This window comes from Pteropus alecto, unplaced genomic scaffold (assembly GCF_000325575.1).
Source record: "Pteropus alecto unplaced genomic scaffold, ASM32557v1 scaffold146, whole genome shotgun sequence".
Lineage (NCBI taxonomy): Eukaryota > Metazoa > Chordata > Mammalia > Chiroptera > Pteropodidae > Pteropus > Pteropus alecto.
In genome coordinates, this window is record NW_006442107.1 from 25,917,566 (window position 1) to 25,942,505 (window position 24,940).

General features: G+C 34.1%; 1 protein-coding gene and 1 pseudogene across 1 annotated transcript in view; one reads left to right on the forward strand and one right to left on the reverse strand.

The window, feature by feature from the left end:
• Positions 1-24,940, reverse strand: part of YES1 (YES proto-oncogene 1, Src family tyrosine kinase) — a 72,470-nt gene that overhangs the window by 41,527 nt on the left and 6,003 nt on the right. The window lies entirely within an intron of this gene.
• LOC112469489 lies at positions 18,178-18,292 on the forward strand (annotated as a pseudogene).

Here is a 24,940-nt window from a genome sequence, read left to right on the forward strand (position 1 = left end):
AGAGGCAGTAAACTCTGACACTGAAGTTAGTAGTATTTTTTTCTGATATATTCCTTGGGCAAGGGAAACAAAAGAAAAAATAAAGAAATAGGACTACATCAAACTAAAAAGTGTTTGCACAGCAAAAGAAACCAATAAAACAAAAAGTCAACCTACTGAATGGGAGAAGATATCCGCTAATGATCTATTCGATAAGGGGTTACTATTCAAAATATATAAAGAACTCATACAATTTAACACGGAAAAAAACAAAACAAAACAAAAAACAAAAAACTAATTAATCTGAATAGACATTTCTCCAAGGAGGATATACAAATAGCCAACATACATATGAAAAGATGCTCAAAATCACTAGTCATTGGGGAAATGCAAATTAAAACCATAATGAGATTATCACCTCACACCTGTCAGGATGGCTATCATCAATAAATCAACAAATAATGATTGCTGGCAAGGATGTGAAAAAAAAGGGAACCCTCACACACTGTTGGTGGGACTGCACATTAGTGCAGCCGCTATGGAAAACAGTATGGAGATTGGCCCAAAAAATAAAAATTGAGTTCCCATAAGACCCAGCAATTCTTCTGGTATTTATCTGAAGAAAACAAAAACAATATGAAAAGACATATTCATCCCTATGTTCACTGCATTACTAGTAACAGCCAAGATACAGAAGCGACCTAGATGCCCATCAATAGATGAATGGATAGAGATGAATATTATGCAGCAATAAAAAAGAATGAAATATTTCCATTTGCGACAACATGGATGGATCTAAACTCTAGAGGATATAATGCTAAGTGAAATCTAAAAAACAAACAATTAAAACAGAAAGACTCACAGATATAGAAAACAAGCTAATGGTTGCCAGAGGGGAGGGGCTGTGGGGATAGGAAAAAAGGTAAATAAAATATAAAGTATCGGGGTGGCTCCATAGTGTAACGGTTAGCATGTCTGCTTTACATGCAGAAGGTCCTGGGTTTGCACCCTAGGTGGAGCCACGGACCATACCCCAGGTGCACCAGGCCCCAGGTGCATGCCGCGAGCGTGTGGGAAAGAGATGCCCTGCCTTCAGAGATCCAGTTCTTAAGGGGAAATGGCAGCATCCATAGGTCAGGGGTGGAAGTGGGGAGGTGGGGGGCGGGAATTAAAGAGGGAGAAATAAAAAATAAAGTATTGTTTCTTTATGTATGCTTGATAAGTATAAAATTTATACTCAGCATTCGTTAGGCCATGTTGGACTCAAGAAGGGGTTTTATTCTAATGATAAAAATGGTAATAGGGAAGAGGCAAAAACACCCTAAAAATCAGAAACTACAGAACAATCTGATCATACAGATTAATCTCAAAAAAGGTGAAATTTAAATTTGAATGCAGGTCTTGACACTAGGTAATCATTGCTTTATTGCTAGGAGTTTATTGGTTCCCCACCATAATGTGGATTCAGTATCTCTATTTCTGTACTCCTCCTGATGCTTTAACCAGCTACTTGCTACTGGGATGGTTCTTTCTGACCTCATAACTTCTATTTGCTTACAACTTTGATTTACTAATGGTCTATTCCAGTTTACTTCAATCTCCCACAGCCACTACTTGATTCACCTATTTCTGAGTTTGCACTGGCATGAACAAGAGTAAAAAGCAAAAGAATATAAACTACTATCTAACTGCCCTAACTTGTTCACCAGTTATGGTTTGGCCATCAGGTGTTCATCCCATGGTCTCCTTGAGAGACTATGGGCCTACAAAGTACCATGGTGACTCGTCTGTTTAGCATAAGGTCTTGCTTTAATAGCTAGTATAGATACACACTTTAGCAAAATGTACTAAAAGTAAACAGCTTTCGAATTGAAACAAATTTCTCTATTAGACTGTTTTTCTTCTATGAAGTCAAGAGATTGGGAAGATTAAATTTTAGTGCTGATCTAGCCCCAGTCAGTCACCTGCCACTACCAGAGGGTGGAATCAGGTTAATACATGCAAAGTTTAACCTTGATTCCTCATCACACCTGAACTACTTTTTCACCTTTACTGGATAATGGGCAAGAGAAGGTAGAGTGGAACTAAAAATATCAACAGAGCTTTGCTGATGGGGCGACAAATCTTCAGGAGTGGAGAAGTAAAATGGCTCCTTCACTATTTCTTACATGGCTGTCTTGTCACCCCTCAAAAGAATGTAAATTATTGTACTTGAATACCTAGACCATTACATTTGCTTTTCTTTCAAAATCTTGTAAGAAATAAAGGATTAATAAGGTAGTGACAACAACAAGAATATCAGGTATTTAAGACAGTCAGGCATTCTCTTTTCAAACCTCTGGCCTTTCATAATCCTGTCTATTTCAACTTTCCTATTTCTCTTTTTTCTATATATCATACATTAGAAAAATTTATTCCAACTTTCTTCTGTTTCTCATACTTGCTTATAATCTCAATTTTGATTTCTCACCTTGCTTCTTGCTTCCATTACATTAAAAGTGCCCATTATGATCCCCAAATTAATTCCAAATGCTAAATTCAATAGTCAATTTTCAGCCCTCATCTTACTTGACCTGTCAGCCACATTCAACACAGGGATCAATCCTTTTTCCTTAAAATGCTTTCTCTACCTGGTTCTAGAACACACTCTATTAGTTTTCCCCATCTTACTGGCTGCTCCCTTCCCAGTCTCCTTTGCTGGTTTTTCCTCACCTCCTTGACAAATAAAAAGTGCTGTAGGAACGACTTCTTTATTTATATTCATTCCTTTGTATCACCCAGCCTTATTACCTTTAAATACCATTTATACATCAATGATTACCAAATTTATATCTTTATGGATTTCTAGTCTTCTCGCCTGAATCCTAGATTCGTTTTTTAAAAATGTCCTCAATACGCACACACTTAGATGACTCATAGTACTGAATTATTTCAGTAGCCTAAATGGTCTCCCTTGTTCCTGCCTTTGCACCCCTTACAGGCTTTTCTCAAAATATCAGAGTTATCCTTTTAAAACATAAATCATTTCATAATTTGCCCAAAGACTTCCTGCTGCATTCCCAGCACTTACAACGGTCTTCAAGATCCTGCTATGTAGTCCCCATTATTTCTCTAATCTCATTTCCTACTACTGTGTCCTTACTTGCCCCACTTTTGCCAAATGGCCTTCTTATTATCCTTCAGACAAGCCAAGCATACTCCCATCTCCAGCCACTGCGCGTTCTTCTCTCTGCCTGGAAAGCTCTTCTGCCAGATACCTGCGTGGCTCATCCTCTCAGCTTCTTTAGATCTTTGTGCTATTATATCATTTTCTCAATGAGACCTTCTATGACCACCCTACATAAAGCAGCAATACAACATTCCAAGAGCACTGCCTATTCCCCTTGAACCTTCCTTTACTTTTCTTGATATATTTATCATTATATAAAACATAAGGATTGAGAGCACAGACTGTTTTGTTATGTTTACTGGACGTACATACAATGATTAAGAACACAGACTTTAAAGACAATGTCTGGATTCAAAGTCTGTATCAACCACTTAAGAGCTATGTGAGCTTTGTCAACTTACTCAACCTTTCTGTGCCTGTTTCCTCAACTGGTAAATGGTAATAAAAGTAAGACTCAAAAGAGTTATTGTGAGACTTGAAATAAAATAAAATTTAAAAAAAAGTTGTTCTGAGAATTAAATGAGTTAATGTATGTAATATACCTAAAACAGTGCCTAGCATACGTTAATCACTAATGTTTGCTATGATGGTAATGACTTGGATAATAATGATGGCTCTTCTTTCCAGAATATAAGAATGGGCAAAATATTATTTTCCAATTTTACTGAAGTGTAACACATAGGCAGAAAAGTAAACGTAACAAATGTACAGCTCAATGAACTAGCACAAAGTGAACACCAATGTACTCATCACCCAGATCAAGAAACATACTCCCAGCAACCATTCTACTGGAAGTACACCCTGCAGTAGATTGGGGGCTCACACAGTATGTACCACTAAATAATTTTTCAGGGAGGCTGTGCCAGTTTATACTCCTATCAAAAGAGTATGAGAATTATCACTACTTCACATCTTCACCAATACCTGGAATTTTCCATCTTTTTAAATTTATCTGTTCTGGTGGATATGTGGTGATCTCTCACTGTGATTTCAATTTTATGTTCATAATTACTAACGAAGTGAGCACCTTTACACATATACTGGCTATTCTCTTTTGTAAAATGTCCGTTCAAGATATTTATTCATTTCTTTCAAAGGGCTGTGTCTCTTTCTCATTAATCTATAAGGCATTCTCTCTACTTTCTAAATATCAGAGTAGGATTTTCATCCCTTTCAATCCTGTATTCCCAGAACCAAGAACAGAGCTTGGAACATAATAAGCATCAATAAGTACTGTTTAAATAAATGAATGCTTTCTCTGTTTTCCTTCAGATCCTAATCATCTTTGATCCTACAATTCTGCCTCATAACCTCATAATGAACATATGTGATTCTCAGTCTCTAATCCAATCCAAGGAGGTTCTAACATGTTGACTTCCTAATAATCTTTATAAAGGAGAACTGTCTATAATACTCTCCAGGATAAATCTTCCAATGGCTTCCTACTACTAAGAGAATAAAATCCCAACTTCTTAACCTGGTATTTCAGGTTAACTTCCCCAACTTATTTTCCCAGCCTGCTTTCTCTCTTACCTGCTAATCTTCTACAACAGCAGTCCTCAACCTTTTTGGCATCAGGGACCAGTGTTCCTATGAGAATCTAATGTCTGATGATCTGAGGTGGGGCTGAGATGATGATGCTAGTGCTGGGGAGCGGCTACAAATATAGATGAAACTTTACTTGCTTGCGCGCCCTGCCACTCACCTCCTGCTGTACAGCCTGGTTCCTAACAGGCCACAGACCAGTACCAGTACTCTGTAACAGGGGTTGGGGACCCCTGTTCTAAAATACAAATTTGGGGGCGGGGAATACGAGCCAATTAGACACTAACTACACAAATCAGGGGATAGAGATTGTCTCTTAGGTAGAGATAGTAGGATGTTCAAAAGCCCAGACAGGCAAGAACAAGATGGACTTTTAAATCACAAGTATTCTGTGTTAAAGTACAACGTGAAAGAGTAGGAAGAGGAAAGATGAGGCTAGAATAGATAGCAACAGAGAACAGAGCCTATGCCATAAGGATCTTATATCTCCTCCTATTTAACGCAAATTGCTATAGTTATACGGCATTCATTTAATTTTTGTTGAAAGAATAAATCGCTGAATTGCAACTTGATTCTGACTAATTCTGTCCAACAACATGCCTAACATTTTTTATCTTGCCGAAGGGCCAAGCATAGCAAAAGTTCTAGAAATATGTGTAGGTTTTCCGACCATTTCCTAAATTATCAATTCCTTAAGCAGATAAAAGGTTTTCAACTTTATATCATATGGTCGTATCAGATTTACCACATACAATAACAGAACCTGCTTTGTATATTTAGTAGAACTGGAACAAATTTGAAATAATTTTTTAAATGCAACTGGCTCAATCATTAACAGACACTTTACATTGCACAGTGTGTTAAAGGTATTTTGTTTTAAAAATATTCTATACTTTGACAGTGCTTTGTTTCTAAAGTACTTTATTATTTAATTTGATCCCGTAATAATCTTAATATGTTAGCAGGAAAAGAACAGGGATAATGTCTACATAGTAAAGAATCTGAAGTCTGGGGAAGTTAAGACACTTGGTCAAGGAGATGAGGCTAAAAGTGAGCACAACTAGGGAGCTGAGTCTTCTGAGTTCTATGCTGCTTTCTTTCCATGACCCTTAGAGTCTGTAGAGAAGATCTGTGTGTAACAATTTTTGTTCTTTGATAAGTTACTAAATATTAAGCCTTCAGAAAATGTTACAACATAACATTATTGGCAGTTGGCTTCACTGCTCCACCTACAACGCAAGCCTAACTGAAAACAGTATTCCACTTCTTCTCCACCCTGACCATGCTGCCTTATCAGTACGGTGATTCAAAATTCTCAGATGATTTAACATACTTTTGAACTCTTAAAAAGCACTTTAATGTACATTATTTCTATAAACTAACTAGCAAGCTAACTAATTGTGACATTATATGCTGTCTCCAGCAGGGGAGAAAAGGCTCTGGTTTGGCTATATTGCCCAGATGCCTCCAACTTATAACTAAGAATTTTAAATCTTTAAGAAATTCTAGAGAAATATATTTATAGACTTAATAACATAAGATATGAAATGATCAGTCTTCATAGGTCATGGTAATTTACAGCCAACAATTCTTCTCTAATTTTAATTTTTAAATCTCCTCCCTTTAGCATAAAGCACAAAGGATAGGTAGGACTATGAGAGAATAGAAAATACAGAGCAGAGAGGAGGAAACCACAGACTACTAAAGGGCGTGCACTTTGTCTTATAAAAGCAAACAAAGAACTTAATTTTCCAAGAGTCAATGGAGAATAGAAAATATGAGCAATGGAAAACTGAGCTTGCAGGGCTCACTGGTAGTAATTTTCTGCCATCGTTTTCTCTCTCTCTCCTTCTATCCCCTCTCTTTCTTTTTCCCTCTCTCTCTCTCCCTTTCTCCCTCCCTCTCTCTTGCATTTTAGATAAACAAGCAATTGACCTTGAAAAAGTAAGCCAACTCATTCTAATTTCCTGGCAGTTCCTCAGTTTCTTCAGTGAAATCTGGCCAATGTAAAAAATATGTAAAGAATTATAAAGAATACTTAAAATTTATTGTTAGGAATTATAATTTTAAAAAATCACTTACAGATTAATATAAAACCCAATGACTTTAAAAAATATTAAATTCAACATAGGACAGTTCTGAATTATGAAGATCCCAGGTAAAAGTTAATCATGTGTGGCCATTTTGGGCAATTATTAAAAAAAACAGTTTGTTGGTAGGAAGGCACTTGTAAAATATTAGGCATCACTGCCTCTATGAATTCAGTCAACTCAAAAACATAAACTGATTTTATACCTACCTTAAGAATTTTTGTCCTCTCAGATTTTCACAATTTATCAAGATTTTTGACCTGAAAATTACTATAATTACTTTCAAGTCCTTATGTCAATTAAATGCTCCTCTGACACTGTATAGGTTCTTTTATAGTTGGAGTTTCATACCTTAAAAACATACCATACAAGTACTTCTACAATAATGGATATATCCCTTTTTTTTTTAAATCTCTTTAAGACTAAAAAGCAGAAAAAATACATACATACACATTTTTAGAAACTTCAGTTTATAAAACTGACCTGAAGCTCTGATTTTTCCCAAATTCTAATGGTATTTACTTTACTTCCACCATGCTTTTGCTGTTATAATATCTTGAGTTTCAATGTAAGTTTTAGTCAATAGATATAAAACAAAAGTTTAATTGGTATATAAGTCAAATACACAACTGTAAACATGAAATTAATGCAGAACATCCGGAGAGAGGGAGCTTTGGCAATAGGAGCAACATGCAAGAAACAGGTGTGTTTCAAAAACCAAAATAAGTCATATGATGGGGAGCATGGCTAGAAATGAGTTTAGAGAAGCAAGGCAAGAAGTAAATCAGTTTAATCTGTTACAGCTCTCAGAGACCAGGAACCATTTTGATCTCTGATACATTCTGGTGCAGGTATTGTATTGTTAAACAACTAGCCTTTTCTCAGGAATTAGCAGCTGTATCCTTGCCTCTCATACTGAAGCTAATTTAGTTATAGGAGTAAAAAATAAGTTTTGATTGTTATCAAAAAATTTAATTGTAACTTATGCATATTATGTATGTTTAAAATCTATTCTTTTTCAGTTATAAAAATTTTATTTTGAAATAATTTTAGATGTACAAAAGAGTTATAACCACTCTCTTTTTAAACACTGTCCTTTTAAGGTTATTTTACTGCCTAATATCTTTTCTCAAGCAAGATGCTATGTTATTACATGAAGTAAATAGTTGATTTTGGTTTTGTTAGAGTTTAATGGTTTTAAAATGTTTGCTTCAAAATGTTAATTGACAAATATGTAAAAAGATATTTTAATTTTTAAGAAAATTCTGTCCTGACATCAACAATAAAAAAGCTATGGTTTTGGCATACATTAGCTACTTAAATGTTTATTATTCAATTTTCTTAGCTTTTGTTTCATTTAAAATCAATACCAATATAATTCCCTGGATATCTACTATGTAAAAAGATATATTAAGTACCAATTTCGCCTGTAAAGATATATTAAGTACCAATTTCGCCTTTTATTTTCTTCTAAAAATAAAAGTCTACAGAATAATAGTAATTACACAACAAATGGCAAAGACAAGCAATACTTTCTAGCAATTTATTGGAAGAAAGCATGATTTTACTTTTTAAATTAATGGAAAAAGTCTCTCTGATCTTCTAAAATATCAACTTATTAGATAACTATAGGTTTTCTCTTCCAGATACAAAGGGTGAAGATGAAAGATAAGTTCTTGTTTTGTCAAAATATCCACTCACTACAGGAAGCTCTTTCAGCGGGTACAGCTATCTACTGGACATCCAGTGGAACACCTTAAATTTACCACGTCCAAAAAGGGACATGTCATCTTTCCCATCAAAATCTACTCTTCCTTCTCTGTCACCCATGTCTCAGTGAATGGTAAGTACAGTGCTTCCCACCCACCCTGCTGCCTTAATCAGAAACTTGAGAGTCATTCTTAACTCACATCCCTCCAATGTCCTATATATTTAGTCACCGAGACCTGATCATACTACCCTGTAATCTCCAAAATTTTTCCACTTCTTTCTCTACTAATTACTACCTCCCTTGGCTACTAATCTTTATTGTCTGTATTACCAAAAAAAAAAAAAAAAAAGAAACCTTTCTTAACTGACCTCTATGCGAGCTATTGTCACAGTTTCTCTAGTCTTTTCTGGCTGTAGTGTGAAGAATGTGCTTTTTAAAAAGAAAATCTGATTAGGAACCTTCAATGGCCCAACCCCCTCTTGCTCCCAATATTAAGTCCAAACTCTTTTAATATGAAATAGAAGGCCGTGCATAATTTGCTTTATTTCCCTCTTGGTTCATTTCTTTCACTTGATCTCCTTGCATGCTATGCTCCCTGCATACTGAATTTCTTTTAGATGCTCAAATGCATCATGTTCTTTTCATAGTTAGCCTGGAAGACATTCTGTAACATTCACAACTATAAGAATATCATCAATAAACCCTCATAATCATGATTCTGCATTTTCAAATTAGCCTGCTTGCTAAGATTTATTTGTAACCTTCCAAATCAATACTCATACCATTTTTGCAGTCATTATACAGACATGGGCAGAGCTGTGAAAATTTTGAGTTGCCAGACCCACACATTTCCAGCTCAGGTCAAACAAGTCTCTCATACTGTAAACAAGTGTCCTTTCACAATCAATCTAGTGTTTTGTTTTTGTTTTTTGCATTTTTGTGCCTTTTTATTGGTGTTGTCACTGTTTAAAATAGTCCCCAGGTGTTAGTGCTAAAGGACTGTCTAGTGTTCCTAAGCCAAAAAGGCTGTGATGTGCCTCTCAGAGAATATACATGTTAAATTAGACAAGCTCTATTCAGACATGAGTTATAGTGTTATAGTGTTAACTCAGTATTAATGATTAACAATATAAATTAAATAAGGTGTCTTTAAATAGAAGCGCACATAAAACAAGATTATGTATGTTAACAAAAATGTAACCAGAGGCTCGAAGGAACATAATTTTGTCATTTCTCCAGGAGCAACGGCACAGTATTCACTAAATCAGTGTTCATAGTGACTTTCTAGAACATAACTACTGTAAATAATGACAATCAACTGTCTATGAATATTTCAATATATTTTTCTGAGTCAAAAGTATGCTTTTTAAAAATTGTTATACATGTCAAATTTCCCTCTAATAATGAATTTTTAAAGAAAAAAATCTAAAATGTACTTAGTAAATGCTTTTTAAAGACTAGCCTTTTTATTTTAAAATTAAATCTTTAAATGAATTAATAAAGTCCCTGACAATTTCTATACCACTTTTGCATTTTAAATGAATTAAAATTCATTCAAATGAATTGTTAAATTATATTGTATTGCCCCAGATGGAAAAGTCCTGAATTTGCTACCAGGTACTTAACTATTAATAAAACAAAAATCAATAATGTGAGCAAATTTAGAACATGTAGTTATGACATTCATATTTTATGTATCTAATATTGTATACATTCACTATATTTCAAAATTTTGATGAATTAGTAAAGCAAATAACTAAACACAAGGTAATATGCCAACAAGTACTCTGATTAAGCATGTAGGGTAAAATAACTGAATTATAATCTAGTAAAAACAATTCATTTTCTTAATTAGATGACGATAACTTAATTAGATGAAGAAACAATAGCTGACACTTACTGAACAGTTACAATGGGATAGCCACTGTGTTGTAGCACTTAAAACGGATTATCTCATTTAATTCTCAAAAAATCCTAAAAAGCAATTACAGTTACTTTCCTCATTACAGACACAGAATCTGATACACAGAAGGTTAAGTAAGCTGTTCAAGGTCATACAACAAGGGAAACAGTTAAGATTCCAGAGCTCCAATGGTTTACTTGTGTCCAACTCAATGTTTAAAGCTTCAAGGTATTTATTAAAAATGAAGATTCCTGGCTCTCAGTCCAAGTTTACTGAATTAGAATTTCTGAAGGTAGAACTTAGGAGACTACATTTTAATAGACATCTCAGGTGATGAGCAACCACAATGAACTTTAAGATCTGCCACTTTAAGTATGACTGACCCTTTATTCCTATGCTCAAAGCATACCTACTGACTATAACTGGAAAGCATCTTGCCTTCTCCATCCTTTCTGTGTCTTTGTTCATATCATCAGCTCCCTCTGGAATGTCCATTTATCCTACAAACCCTACTCAAATTCCACCTCAATCCTTTCCAGGATGTGCATTTCTCTCTTCTCTTGATCTGCCAATGAACTTTAAACGTCGAATACAATATATCTCTTAAGCTATCTAAAGAAGCAGTATACTTAACTGAAAAGCAGGAGACTACAGTTTACTTTTTATCTCCTAAAAAGCTTAATTAACATGGTGTCTTGCCTGGAGTAGATGTGAATTTTTTTTTTTTTAAGTTGAATTAAAGAATTGCATTACAGATCCTTTTCCCCATCAATGTTTAGGACTTGACACAAAAGACAAGTATTAGTTAACAAGTTAATGTATGAATCTGGCTTCTTTAACTGAATGGAGTGGAGATAAAAAGACTAAGTAAAATTAATTTAATCCATAGTAAATTAACATATATCAGAATAATTTATTAGTTATCTACATTTCCTTTAAGCTGTGAAGATATGATACTGCTTATGATTTCAACAACTGTTCTAGCAGATGTATAAGGGGAGCAGTTGACAAGAAAACAGCAGCTATGAGAAAGGCAAAATGCATGCTGACCATTTCTGGACATTTCTGACATCATATCAATTCGGAGTGGAAACAGAAATTGAAATGATCAGTTTTGCACATTACTTGTCATTTAGCAACTGCTATGTTTCCACTTAGAAAGAGGTAGGAACCTATAGATATTTGAATTAATGAAAATTTATGGGAAAACAGGATATGGTACATATCAAATTTTTACATAGTTGAACTCCAAGAACCATATCTATATCGTAAAATCAAATATATCTGCATGACATATGTTCTGAAGAATTTCATTCCATTTATAACTTCAATCTCCAAAAAAATAAGAATTTCCTGCTTTGGCTTTTTGGAATAAAAAATTATGTGGAAACAGTGTGAATGGTTTTATTCTAGTCCAATGAAGCTGCCACATTAAAGAGACATGAAGCTTTTTTGTCAAAATTGATGTTTTCTCTCTTTTCACCTTCAAATTATGCGAGGAGCATTTTACTTAGTTTCTACTTCCTTAGTATGACCTATGAATTAAAGCCAGAACCTTGGTACAATATTTCTGAACTGTTCTCTACTCTATTATTTCAGTCCTGAAATAATTTTAAAAATATATGTATATAATATGTGAATTATAAGCCAAGATTTAAAAGTCTTACTAAAAAATTAAAAGAACACATTTGATTAGTATTTATCAGATAAAGGAGTGAAAGTTTCCAATGAGAGCCACAAAATATCCTGTGGAAAACTATTAGAACTCAAAAGGTTAAGAATTTTTATAATCCTGACACCATTCTGTGCTCTTACCAGTATATTAACAGCAGTATTAGTAGTATTTGCTTGTTCAGAGCCAAGTATATAAAAAAGTCTGTTGAACTGAACTATATCAACATTTGTCATGTTATTAAGGCCCACATTTTATAATAGTATCTATTTAGGGAATGGATATTTAAAAGTCCATGAAGTTACCTATACATGGATAAATTACTCCTGACTGGAAAGAATTTTTTCAAGTTGTTTATCATTTCCTCAGTACTGACAACAGAATATATGTTATAAAACCTAAAGAAATGGTACACAAAAGTGGTTTTTTTAAAAAAATTTTCCTAATAAGATGAATACATGGATTTCCATGATCCAATATGTGTCAAAAAAGAAACACGAACTGAAATTATAAAATACAATACTTTTCTAACACATCAATGAGCTACAGGAAAGGCTGTGTTCAGAGCAAAATTCATAGCTTTATATATACATCTTGCTAAAAAGGAAATAATACAAGGAAAAAAACCCAAAAAACAAAAAAATCTAAAAAGAGGATTTTCACTTGTAAATCCTACTGAGAGTTATTTTTCTATTGTTTCTAATTCACCAATTTTTCTTTTAATTTTCTCTTATTTCATTTTTATAACCGAAAAAAAATTCCAATATGATTTAAAAGCAAAAATCTATGAAATATATAAGTCACTAGATTTAATCTTAAGAGACAAAAAGGGAAAGCACATAGTATTAGGTGTGAGAAGAGTGCTGGAGCCACTGAGAATCTGAAAAAACTATAAATAGGAACTTTGAATACCTCTCTGATAATAAAGTGTTAACAGCTAGATAGATGGATGGAAAGAATAACTACTGAGGCAAACAGAAATTAATAAAATTAACTCAGTTAAAAGACAGGAGATCTAAATAAATCAATAAGCATGAAAACAGTTCAAACTATGTCAAAATATCCATCAAAAAAGCATAAGTGTAATATATTTCACAGGTAAATTACCTGACACAGAATAAATTAGTCCTATGCCCATTAATCTCTCCCAAGGCAGACAGGAAAAAGTTTCCTATTTTTTGCTGACGGCCAAATCCTGATAGGTAGTTTGGGGTCTCTATGGAGCTAAGAAGTTGGGAGAATAAGGGAAATAGCTAGTGAAGAGATTCTGAGTCAGGTAAATTTCTCTTCCCACATGCAAGAATTCCTGCTTGGACTGCTAGCAAGTATCAGCACTACTCAGTAACTAGCTAATTTCAGAGTTTTTTCTGGGGGAAGTAACCGCACTAATATATCATAACTACCAAGGACCAGAAGCAGTATCTTTTCCTCACCCACCACCAGATCAATGGCTATAGTATTTTTTTTTTTCCAGATTTAGAGAATTTTTATTGACAGCTCTGAAATGCAGCGTTAAAGAAGAAACAAAAGGCCTAAAATGGAGTCACTCATGCTAAGCCCCACCAAAACTTAATACCCAGCCTGAGAGCATTTTCAGCATCCCCCAGGAGTAGAATTTTATATAAACTAATCTGGAATTTCCTGGTGAGCACTAGTGAAGAAATCTGCCTGATTTCTGAAGAAAACTCCCTGACTTCCACTAAGGGAAAATGACCATGCCTGAAATAATCCACTCTTTTAACTTTCTTGTCCTGTCCCATGTCTATGTATAAAAGCCTTCCATTTTGTATAGCTCCTCAGAATACCTTTCTAATTACTAGATGGGATGCTACCAAATTCATGAATCATTCAATAAAGCCATTTGGATCTTTAAATTTAAATTGCATTTTTGTTTTATAACAAGTACAAATAATAAAACAATGTATGTTTTTCTGCTTCTTAATCTCAAAACCTAGCTAATGTGTCTTTTGATTTTTCTAATCTTTTGATATAGAGATTTATCCTGAGAGAAATCCAGGTCATTTGTTTTTTAGGGATTGCAGTTTTCTTGTTTGTAGTATCGATTCACCAAACATTCTGGGTTATCAAGAGACTTCCTTCTCAGCTATTACCTAGGTTACTCAGAAATTCTCTAGTCACTCATTCATTTACTCCAAAAAAATTTTACTTAGCCTAAAAAGTAGAGATACAGAAGTGAACAAAACAAAGTCCCAGCCCTAATGCAGTTTGCACTCTTATGGGGAATAACAGATAACTGTAAGTGCTACCAGATAACATGTACCAAGTACTGTTCTACATACTCTTGAACATATTAACCCACTTAAATCCTTACAACAACTCTATGAGTCAAGGGTGACTTTTACTCTTTCTTTAAAGATGAAGAAACTGAAGCATAGATTACAAATACTTGTCCAAGATCTTAGAAACTTCCAGGCAGCCTAGCTCAAAGCAGTGCTGTCTAATAGAAAAATAATGTGAGCCACATATATAACTTTAAATTTCCTAGTAGTCAAATTAAAAAGGTTAAAAAAAACCTGGTGAGATTGATTTTAACATATCTTTTTAACGTAACATATCCAGAATATTACCATTTCAACATGTAATCAATATAAAAAGTTGAATTATTTTACATTCTTTTTATCATACAGTCTTCAAAATCTGGTGTGTATCTTACACTAGAGCACACCTCATTTTGGACTAGCCACATTTCAAGTGCATCATAAGAGATCATACAGCATTATCACTAGCCAGGAAAAGATCTATTGTTGCTCTCACACCATCATAAAGTCCAAAAATCTTAAGTGGAATCATCTCAGGTTAGGAATCCTCTTATATTTGGTCTTCTCCCCCATTCCTAAAATTTCCTAAATGATAAGAGCAATAAAGGTGAAAGGAATACCTTTTGTTAATCATAAGTCCCTTTCAACCATACCTGAGTTTATGTTAATGTAGTGATTTTTGGAAAGCCCCTAAGGGTGCCAGGAACCACCCACATGATTAGGTGGTTGGGACTTTTAGCCCCACCACAGACTCTCACCTGAAGGAAGAAAAGTTGGAGGCTGAGCTAATCACAAATGGCCAATGATTTAATCAGTCATGCCTATGTAAAGAAGCCTTCATAAAAATCCTAACTAAAGGGTTCAGAGACCTTTCAGGCTGGTGAATATGTGGGTGGCTTAACCAGAAGCCCCATGCTCCTTCCCACATACCTTGCACTATTCATCTATTCCATCTGGTTGTACCTGAGCTGTATCCTTTTATAATAAACCAGTAATCTAGTAAATAACTGTTTTTCTGAGTTCTGTTAGCCATTTCTAGAAAATCATTAAACCTGAGGAAGGGGTTCTGGGAACTCGCAATTTATAGCCCATTTGGACATAAGTTGTGGGTAACCTGGGGGATCCACTATTTGCAACTGGCACCTGGCAGAGGGGCAGTCTTGTGGGACTGAGCCCTTAATCTGTGGAATCTAAAGCTAACTCCGAGTAAATAGCATCAAAATTTAATTGAAGGACATCCAGCTGGTGTTGCTCGTTTGGTGACCAGAGTGTTCTGTAGGTAGTGACAGAAGAAAGTTTTCCTTTAGTTGGCATAGTTTTTTTTTCCCCTTTCACTACTATTCTAGACAGTGCTTATAACCACTGTTCTATGCTTCGCAACTAAAAAAATATATAGTTTACTCTCAGAATATAAAAAGTTTTGTATTAGGAAGTCTATTAATATTAATTCATGTTAAAAATAGGGATAAAAGCCAAGAAAAAAATGTTTTAAACCAGCATCCACCCCTACTTAATAAAATAAAACCCCTCCATGAAATAGAAAGAGAAGAATCCTCCTATAAGATTATATATTTAGAGCTAAAGCTCAAATAAACTCTGGCGGCATCCTGCCTTAATGGTAAACACTAGAAATTGTCTTACTAAAGTTCGTAACAATATTTTAACCTGTTCTGAAAGTACTAACCAAAATGGAATTAGGCAACAGGACAAAATAAGATGGATAAGTACTGGAAATGAACTGGTATTATAATCATCATTTCTGCATAATAATTACATAGAAAAATCTAGGAGAATTAAATGAAAACCCATCAGAAATAAGAGACTTCTATAGAGCAGCTACAAAATATATAGAAAAATAAGTAGCTTTTTTTATATACCAAAAATAGCCAGTTATAAAATATAATTTAAAAATGAACCATTCAAAACCACACATACACCTGCTAAAAGGAACCAGTGCTCCCTGGATAAGCGGCAGATTCCAAAGCTAGAACAAGGTAAGTACAAGAAGAGTCTAGAACATCTCACACCAAAAAAATGAAGTAGTACTTAAAAAATGATGAGAATATATAATAAGAATATATACAAAAGCCATCCTGCTGGTGAAAAATAGGATAAATATTAGCATAAAAAATGAATAGTGATACTAATGGATTACTGTGTCAATAATCCTTAAGTAGTTTTATTTTCCTAACATAATTTTACAATTTACACCAATACCTCTTACGTAGTACTCCTGCCCTAAATTCATAATCTGAATCATGAGGAAATATCAAACAAATCCGCACTGAGGTACACTGTACAAAACAAGCAGTCTTACTTTTCGAAAATATCAACATCATAAAAGATAAAGGCTCAGGGTATAAAGTACAGCATATAAAATAATAAGTCAATAATAGTGTAATAACTACACATGGTGCCAGATGGGTAACAGACTTACTGGGGTGATCCTTCATAAGGTAGATAAATGTCTAATTACTATGTTGTACATTTGAAACTAATATAATGTATGTCAGCTGTAACTGAAAAATAAAATTTTTTAAAAAGAAAGATAAAAGCTGAAGAACTTGTCAAATTAAAGGAAACTAAAGAGAAATGACAACTAAGTGCAATGAACTGGATTCTGGATTTTTGTTATAAAAGAAATTACTAGGATAATTAGGAAAAATTAATTATGGACTGCTGCATTAGTTTCTTAAAGGCTGCTGTAAAAACGTGGCTTACAACAACAGAAATACATTCTTTTATCATTCTGGAGGTTATAAGTCCAAAATCAAGGTGTCATTAAGGCAATGCTTCCTCTGAGACTCTGCACAGAACCCTTCCTTGCTTCCTCCTAGCTTCTGATTGTGGCTGGCAATCCTTGAGGTTCCTTGGCTTGCAGCTGCCTGTTGTCACACGGCAGTCTTCTCTTATAAAGAACAGTCATATTGGGTTAGGGCCTGATTCAGTATGACCTCATCTTAACTTGATTACATCTGCAAAGACCCTATTTCCAAATAAGGTCACATTCACAGGTACTGGGGGTGAGGACTTAAACCATCTTTTGGGAGGAATACAATTCAACTCACAACAATTGTATGTTAGATAACTATATTATAGCAATATTAAACCTCCTGAATCTGATAATTGTACTGTGGCAGTTTAAGAAAAATGTCCTTGCTTTTATGAAATACACACGAAAGTACTTAAGGATAAGGAAATACAATGCTTGCAACTAACTTTCAAGTGGTGGTATGGGGGAAGGAATTCTCATACACATATGTACAAGGGGGGAAAGATAAAATCAAATGTGGCAAAATGTTAACCAGTAAGTCTGGGCGAGGGAAATCTAAGAGTTCTACTACACTTACAACTCTTCTGTAACTTCGAAATTATTTACAAGTAACTTTTTTCTGTTGTTGTTTAACCGCACAGGAAATAATACCTATGAATAAGTTTAACAAAAAAATGTTCCAAATCTATATTAAGAAAACTCTGTGGGATATAAAGAACCTCAATAAATCGAAACATCACTTAAGTTTAGTTAAGTTCCATTACTATAAAGATGTCCATTCTTCCTAAATAAATCTAAATAATTAGTATTATTTAAATCAAAATCACAATGAAGTTCATATGGAAAAGTAAATGCATAAGAATAGCCAAGAAATGTTTGAAAAAGAAAAATGAGATTCGTCCTACTAGTAATCACAATCTCATCGTAAAGAGTACAGGCTCTGGAGTTAAGGAGCTAGTTACAATCCTAGCTTGTAACTTGAATAAATGTAACTTCTCAAAGGCTATTTCTTCATCTGTAAAAATAAAGATATTAAGAATAAGAATATCTAACTCAGTGCTTATTTAGGCAGGTAGTATATATATTAAAATTGGAAAGATACGGAGATTAAATAGTATAGCCCTTGTACAACAAGGATGGCATGCAAATTCATGAAGTGTTCCATTTTTTAAAAAAATCTTTTCATTAAATAAAATGGCAACATGTCAAATCATTTAAGCCAGATTTTCAAAAGAAAAATATCTAACTCAGAGGATTTTTGGAGAAATGAATTAGTTAAAATATGTTAAAATATTTATCACTGTGACTAGCAAGCAGGCAAATACTCAATATACATTAGCTGCTGCTCTTTCTATTGTTATCATGGTCATGAATATCATCATCACACAGCACCTATGTGGTACTGACATAGGAACAAACAAGTAAATATCTGGAAAAGAGAGGCCAGAAACAGGCCTAAGAGTAAAAGAATCTGTAGATGCCAAAACTGGGAAAAGTATATTTAATAAAGAGCACTGGTGAACTATATCATCTGAAGAAAAAATAGAGAATTGGATTTTTATCTCGCAATATATAAATAAATATAAATTCCAGAGTAAAGAGCTAAATTATTTACAAAACACTGATAAGAACAGATATCACACTTGATCTTTGCCAAAAGGTCAAGAAGCAATATAAAACAAAAAAACCTGTAAACAGAATTTTAAAAATGACCATCAGCTGTGAAAAGTATTCTTAAAACACAAAATCCAAAAGTTATAAAAGGAAAATGACTTTTAATATTTAAGAGAAAATATTAAAGACAAGTAGAGATACAGAGAAAATGTTTACAACATAAAAACAAAGGATTACTATCCATACTGTAGGAAGACTCCCTAAAAATCTGTAAGAAAAAGACAAATAACCTAAGCAAAATTGTCAATGGTTATGAACGAGTAGCTCACCACATGGAAAAATGCACAGTAGCCTTCAATTGAAACATAAACAGAAATAATTTAAAGGTATTTTTATTTCATATATAACAAAAATAAAACAATGTTTTCATATCAGATAAACAGGCATGCGTATATATTCCATTTCAATTTTCTTTTTTAAAAAATCTGAAAATACATTTAAAAAGCTAACCTGTTAATATTCCTGGATATGAATATGATCGAAAAGATAAGGCAATGTCTGCTGTGCCATTAGAAGACTTAATTACAGAAAGAAGAAAATAAAGCAGACCAAAAAAAGTAATCACTGACCCTTGTTAGAAGGAAACTAAACTTATCAGGTCCAACCACTCACCCACAAGAAAATATCACTGACAAATAATCTAGATCCAGTATTTACTCAAACTCCACAGGCAGGTGGTTCAATGATTTAATAAGGCACTGCTGGACTATTGAAAATTACTTCTTTATAACCCTCCAATTGTTTATAAATGGTAACTGATTAATAAACTGTTGGAATCAAAGGCAAATTTTCAGTGTCTGCATTTATTAAAATTTATCTTCTCGGGCATCATTTAATCAATTTTCTTTGAGATGTCTTCTGTCTCCATGATTTATCTATTACTTGTGGGGCGCTAGGAATATCAGAAATGTCTTTCAGAAATGCCTTCCAGAACCTTCAGATAGAATTCTTCTGTACCCAGAAGCTTAAAATCTGTTAGAGCTAGATGCCCTCTTACTATACTATTATCTACTTTCTTATTCTTTTTTCTAGCTTTTCTAACTTAAAGAGCATCCTCTTATACAGAAGTTAAGAGATAAAAAGACATGCTAGGTGTTCTCTTTTTTCTATTATTTCAAGTTTCCTAAATTGTGGATTTGTGGCTTCCTTCTTACTTCTAGCTGTAAATTTACCTCTAAGAATCACCTGTCATCATTAGTTTTTCTTCTTCTAGGCATCATTCATTCTAAAAATCCTATTCATCTTCAGACAGTATTCTAAGAGGTTCTTGACCTCTCTTCTACTTAACCTTTATTACAAGTTCCTCCTTCTGACTTTAGTTCTATTTTTTTTTTCCTAATTCAAAAATAAAAACTAAGCCCCAGTTGGGGTGGCTAAGGAAGTGTAGGGGGAAAAAGAGGTGTCATGTGAGATGGGGGAGGAGAGCTTTCAGCTCCATCATAATTTCCATCTGCCATTAGCCTCATCAAATTCTTTCATATGGCTAATTACTGTCTTTTTTCAATCACTAAAAGTGCTATGTAAATGCTGATACAACAATCCCCATTCTACTCTGATACCCTCCCCACAAAAGTGCTTCCCAAGCTTTTCATATACAAAGTCTGGGGGCATCTTTAGACTTTTTATTACTTTAGGTGGTATAGTGCCCATTAGGATCTTAAACCATGGGCTCTGACTGGTTTTCTAACGTTTCCTGAAGTCGAGGACATATATCTCCTTAAAGTCCAGAGTTAACTTTGCTGTTACTTTTAATACAAACCCAAGACAAACACAGTCCTTATCTCCAAAAGTTCTTTCTAGAATTTACATATCACTTTTTTCCCCCCTATGGGTCCTAATTAAGTTCAAAATAGCAAATATTTTGTTGTTGGTTTTCTCTTTTATTATAGTTGATATATAATGTCATACTAGTTTCAAGTGTATAACACAGTGCCTCCATATCAATATGCTTTACAAGTCTAGTACCCTTCTCTCACCAGAGTTATTACAATATTACTGGCTATATTCCCTATGCTGTATATCACATCTCTTTATTAGTTTTATAACTGTACTACAGTACTATAATTTGTACCCCCCCTTAATCCCCTTTCCTTTTTTGCCCATCCCTCCAAACCCCTCCACTCTAGCAAACACCAGTTTGTTCCATTTTTATGAGTCTGTTTTGTTTTGCTGGCTCACTTGCTTTGTCCTTCAGATTCCACATATAAGTGAAAATATACAGTATTTGTCTTTTTCTGACTTATTTCACTTGGCATAATACCCTCTAGATCCATCCAAACTGCCACAAAGGGCAACGTTTCATTTTTTTTTTTATGGCTAAGTAATATTCCTTATTGTGTATGTGTGTGTGTGTGTGTGTGTGTGTGTACATGTATACACACACTTTCTTTATCCACTCCCCTGTTGATGAAAACCTAGGTTACTTCCATATCTTGGCCTTTGTAAATAATACTGCAGTGAACACTGGAGTGCATGTCTTTTTGAATTAGTGTCTTTTATTTCTTTGGTCATATACCTCAAAGTGGAATTGCTGGGTCATACGCTTGTTCTATTTTTAATTTTTTGAGTAACTTCCATACTGTTTCCCATAGTTGCCGCACCGATTTATAATCACACCAACAATGTACAAGGGTTCTCTTTACTCCATATCCTCACTAATACTTGTTTATTTCTTGTCTTTTTGACAATAGCCATTTTAACAGGTGTGAAGTGGTATCTCATTGTGGTTTTAATTTGCATTTCCCTAATGATTAATGATGGTGAACATCTTTTCATGTGTCTGTTGGCCATTTGTATGTCTTCTTTGGAGAAATCTCTATTCACGTAAAACAGCAAATATCTTTATAGCTTCCTTCACTACCTAAAACACAAAATTAAATTTTTCCAGATACTTTGTTTATAAAAAGGAAACTTCCAAAAAGGTGTTGAAATTTTTGACATTTTCCATAACCAGTTTGTTTCTGTACTAGTATTGTTGCCTTAAATTCAAAAGATACCATCTATAGCCATAACTTTCAAATAAATATTCTAACCATGTTTATACAACCAAATAGTGTATTTCCATATAAATGTCTAACTTGTTTAACTATTAGGTTACTTCCTCTCCCCTTCTGTGGCAGAGACAGCTGCTACCTTTCCACCAAAAATTCATCCTCTCCCCTGTCAAGGACTATTTTTCCCAGCTTTACTTATGCATATGACTCATTTACATCAATGTAACATAAGAACTGATGAGTACCAGAGTTTTTAAGAAGCATGGTTGCTAGAGATACATTTAAAGAATAAGATAAAAAGAAAACGAACCCCCTAACTATAAATGCATACTTTTCTTACTGCTCTTTAACATTTACAAGTCACTGCCAAATCAAACCTCAGCGTCTCTATCAGATTAAAGTAGAAAGTTTATTTGAATTCATCCTGAGGTTAATGCCACTAGTTTAACACTAGGCCTACTACTCCAAGGAGTCTTAAGTAAAAACCATGAGCTTTTAGTGAGGAGCTAGCTATTTGCTGACAGTCCTTTCTCCAATGCCCATGGTAGGCAAATATTGCCAGTGGATTGTTGCACTTTCCTACATTTAGAAATATTTTTAAAGTGTCTACTATGTGCTACTGTTCTAAATGCCTGGACTAACTTCCTTAACCAAAACAAAGATCCTTACCTTCATGGAACTTACATTCTGGTGGCAGCCACTCTCATCATTTAGACTTGGCACAACAGTTTAAAACATATCTGCCAACTCTTACGCAGACTTAATAAATATGGGCAATGACAGAACTGTTGGAGTGATATATAAAGGAGTTGTACTGTAGATACTGTATGTGGGATAATAATGCTATAAAATCAAGCTAGTATTCCCACTAGAAAACAATGCTCTAGCTTATTAGAGAGGACAAAGGGCACATTCTTAGATACAACTGAAAAAATAAAAGGAAGCCAAAGAAGAAAAAGCTTCTAAGGTGGTGGAGGAAATCGCTGTCAATGGAACGTGACATAGTGGCAAAAATAGCAAACAAAATTCCCATTTGGAGCTTCAGATGAGACTCTTCATCCAGAGAGTGAGGAATTCATGTAACAATAAGATTTATAAAACAAGGCAGTATGGAAGAACCCTACTTGTTTCCTCCAGAAGGAAGTGACGCTTTGAATAGTTGGTGAGTTTGTACCAGGTGTAGGAAATTCCATCCTACTGACAGGCCAAATTAGAAAGTGTGCTCTCTTTCTGCGGCATGTGTCTAAAATGTGATGGAGGGCCATTTAGACAATGCAGAATTTCCATCTGTTTCTAACACATGTAGGAATAAATGATAAAATTAGTAGGAATGAAAGAAATGTTGTACAGTAAAAGTCTGAGCAAGCCTTTGAGTCAGAAGACTCAATCTGAACATGAAAGAGAAGGGCGAGGAAGAGGAGGGGAGGGGAAGGGAGGAAGCTAGAAGGGAAGGAGGAGAGAGAGAGGGGCTGACTATACATAGACTACACATATACTTTATAAACCCAAACTTACAAAAGGCCAGCATTTGCTACAGTTTAGTGTAATAACCCATCTTTTGCATGAAGCTTCCTTGTTCTTTCAATGAATTAAATTTACACAGAAAAAAAGAAACCTGATTGGAAAAAAATCTGAACACTGTCTATGTTAATCTGGGATTAACATCTTATTTTATTAAAAAATAATATTTTGGAATTAGTATATCAATTTTCCATTACGAACCCAAACCTACAAAAGGAAAGCACTTGCCACAGTTAAGTAGTGTAATAACTCCTCTTTTTCATATATTTGACCTTGACATCTATTAAGAAATATGCACCAGGAAGCTATTTCCACTAAAAAAAAATTTTTTTTAAGTTTAAGTGGCTGAAAATTCCCAGCCCTGATACAAATGTACAGTTTAAGGGAGAAGGAAAAAGATAAGAAATCCTTTTTCATTATTGCTCCTTATTCCCAAGAAAGTTGTCTTATAGGAAACAGTTTTGCTGTCAGTTAGCTTTAGATTCAAAACCAGTTCTACCCCATCACTGGTCATGTGACCTTGGTAAATTATACTTTCTGATCCTCAGTTTCTTCATGTATAATATTTCATCCATGATTTTTGTATATTTTGGAAAGGCATTTCAAAGATTTAAGTTAATGATAATGCATATGAATGTATAGCATAGCACCTGCCATCAAACAGGCTTTCCTCCTTGCCCAAGGCCTAAGAGGAGTGTATGGGTGGGAAACAGAAAAAAAGACACAAAAGGGAAAATTACAAACTCCATTTTACATCCACTCCTCATTTTCCCAAGCCCTTTTCTACTTTACTCATTTTTGTTTCTCATTTGCAATCTTTTGAAGCTTTTCTAGACTTCGCACTGTCCTATAGAGTTAGAGTTAGGAGACGGGCTTCACAATGCCTAGCAAGCAAGTGTGAGAAACTAGGGAAGCTTCTGGACTTACATTCAGCTTAACAGTAAGGCCTCACTGAAAGAGTCCTAGCATCCTAATATAGAACTCAGAGTGATTTTTAAGTAGTGAGGAGCAGGGCAAGTGGGGTGGGAATATGACTGGGAAGGCTGTGGGTTCATCCACTGTATAATCAAAGCATCTAGTAGGCTGAATATTTCATCTGTCCAAGAGTTCAGCACATTTAAAAAAACAAAACCTGAAAAGCAATTAGAACATTTATGACTGAAACACTGTTATACTTTTTAGGTTTTTATAGGTAAAATCTAATGGTCTGCCTAGAAATCGAACCAAAAGGCTAACGTTAACAGAAAAGATTTTCTCTGGGAAAAGATTCTGATTTTCAAAGAAATGATTGACAAAGTTTGGGAATACAATCTATTTATAATTTTAGGGTTTTTTTTGTTTGTTTTTACAAAACCTATTTTGAAAATCTTAAAAAGCTAACCATTTTCAAACGCCCATGCTCATTTTGTTCTAAATATTAATTAGATATGTTAAAGAAAAATACCCAGAACAATTACTCTGCACTTCTGTCAATTAAAAAAATTAAATGTTTAATGTTAGTGGCTATTTTCCTGATACAATGTGCCAAACCTGTCATGGAAATAGTCATGATTACTATTAAGTGACATCACAACTATCTGCTTCAATGAATAAGTCCTTACTTTTCTAATTTTACTGCAAATTAAATCTGA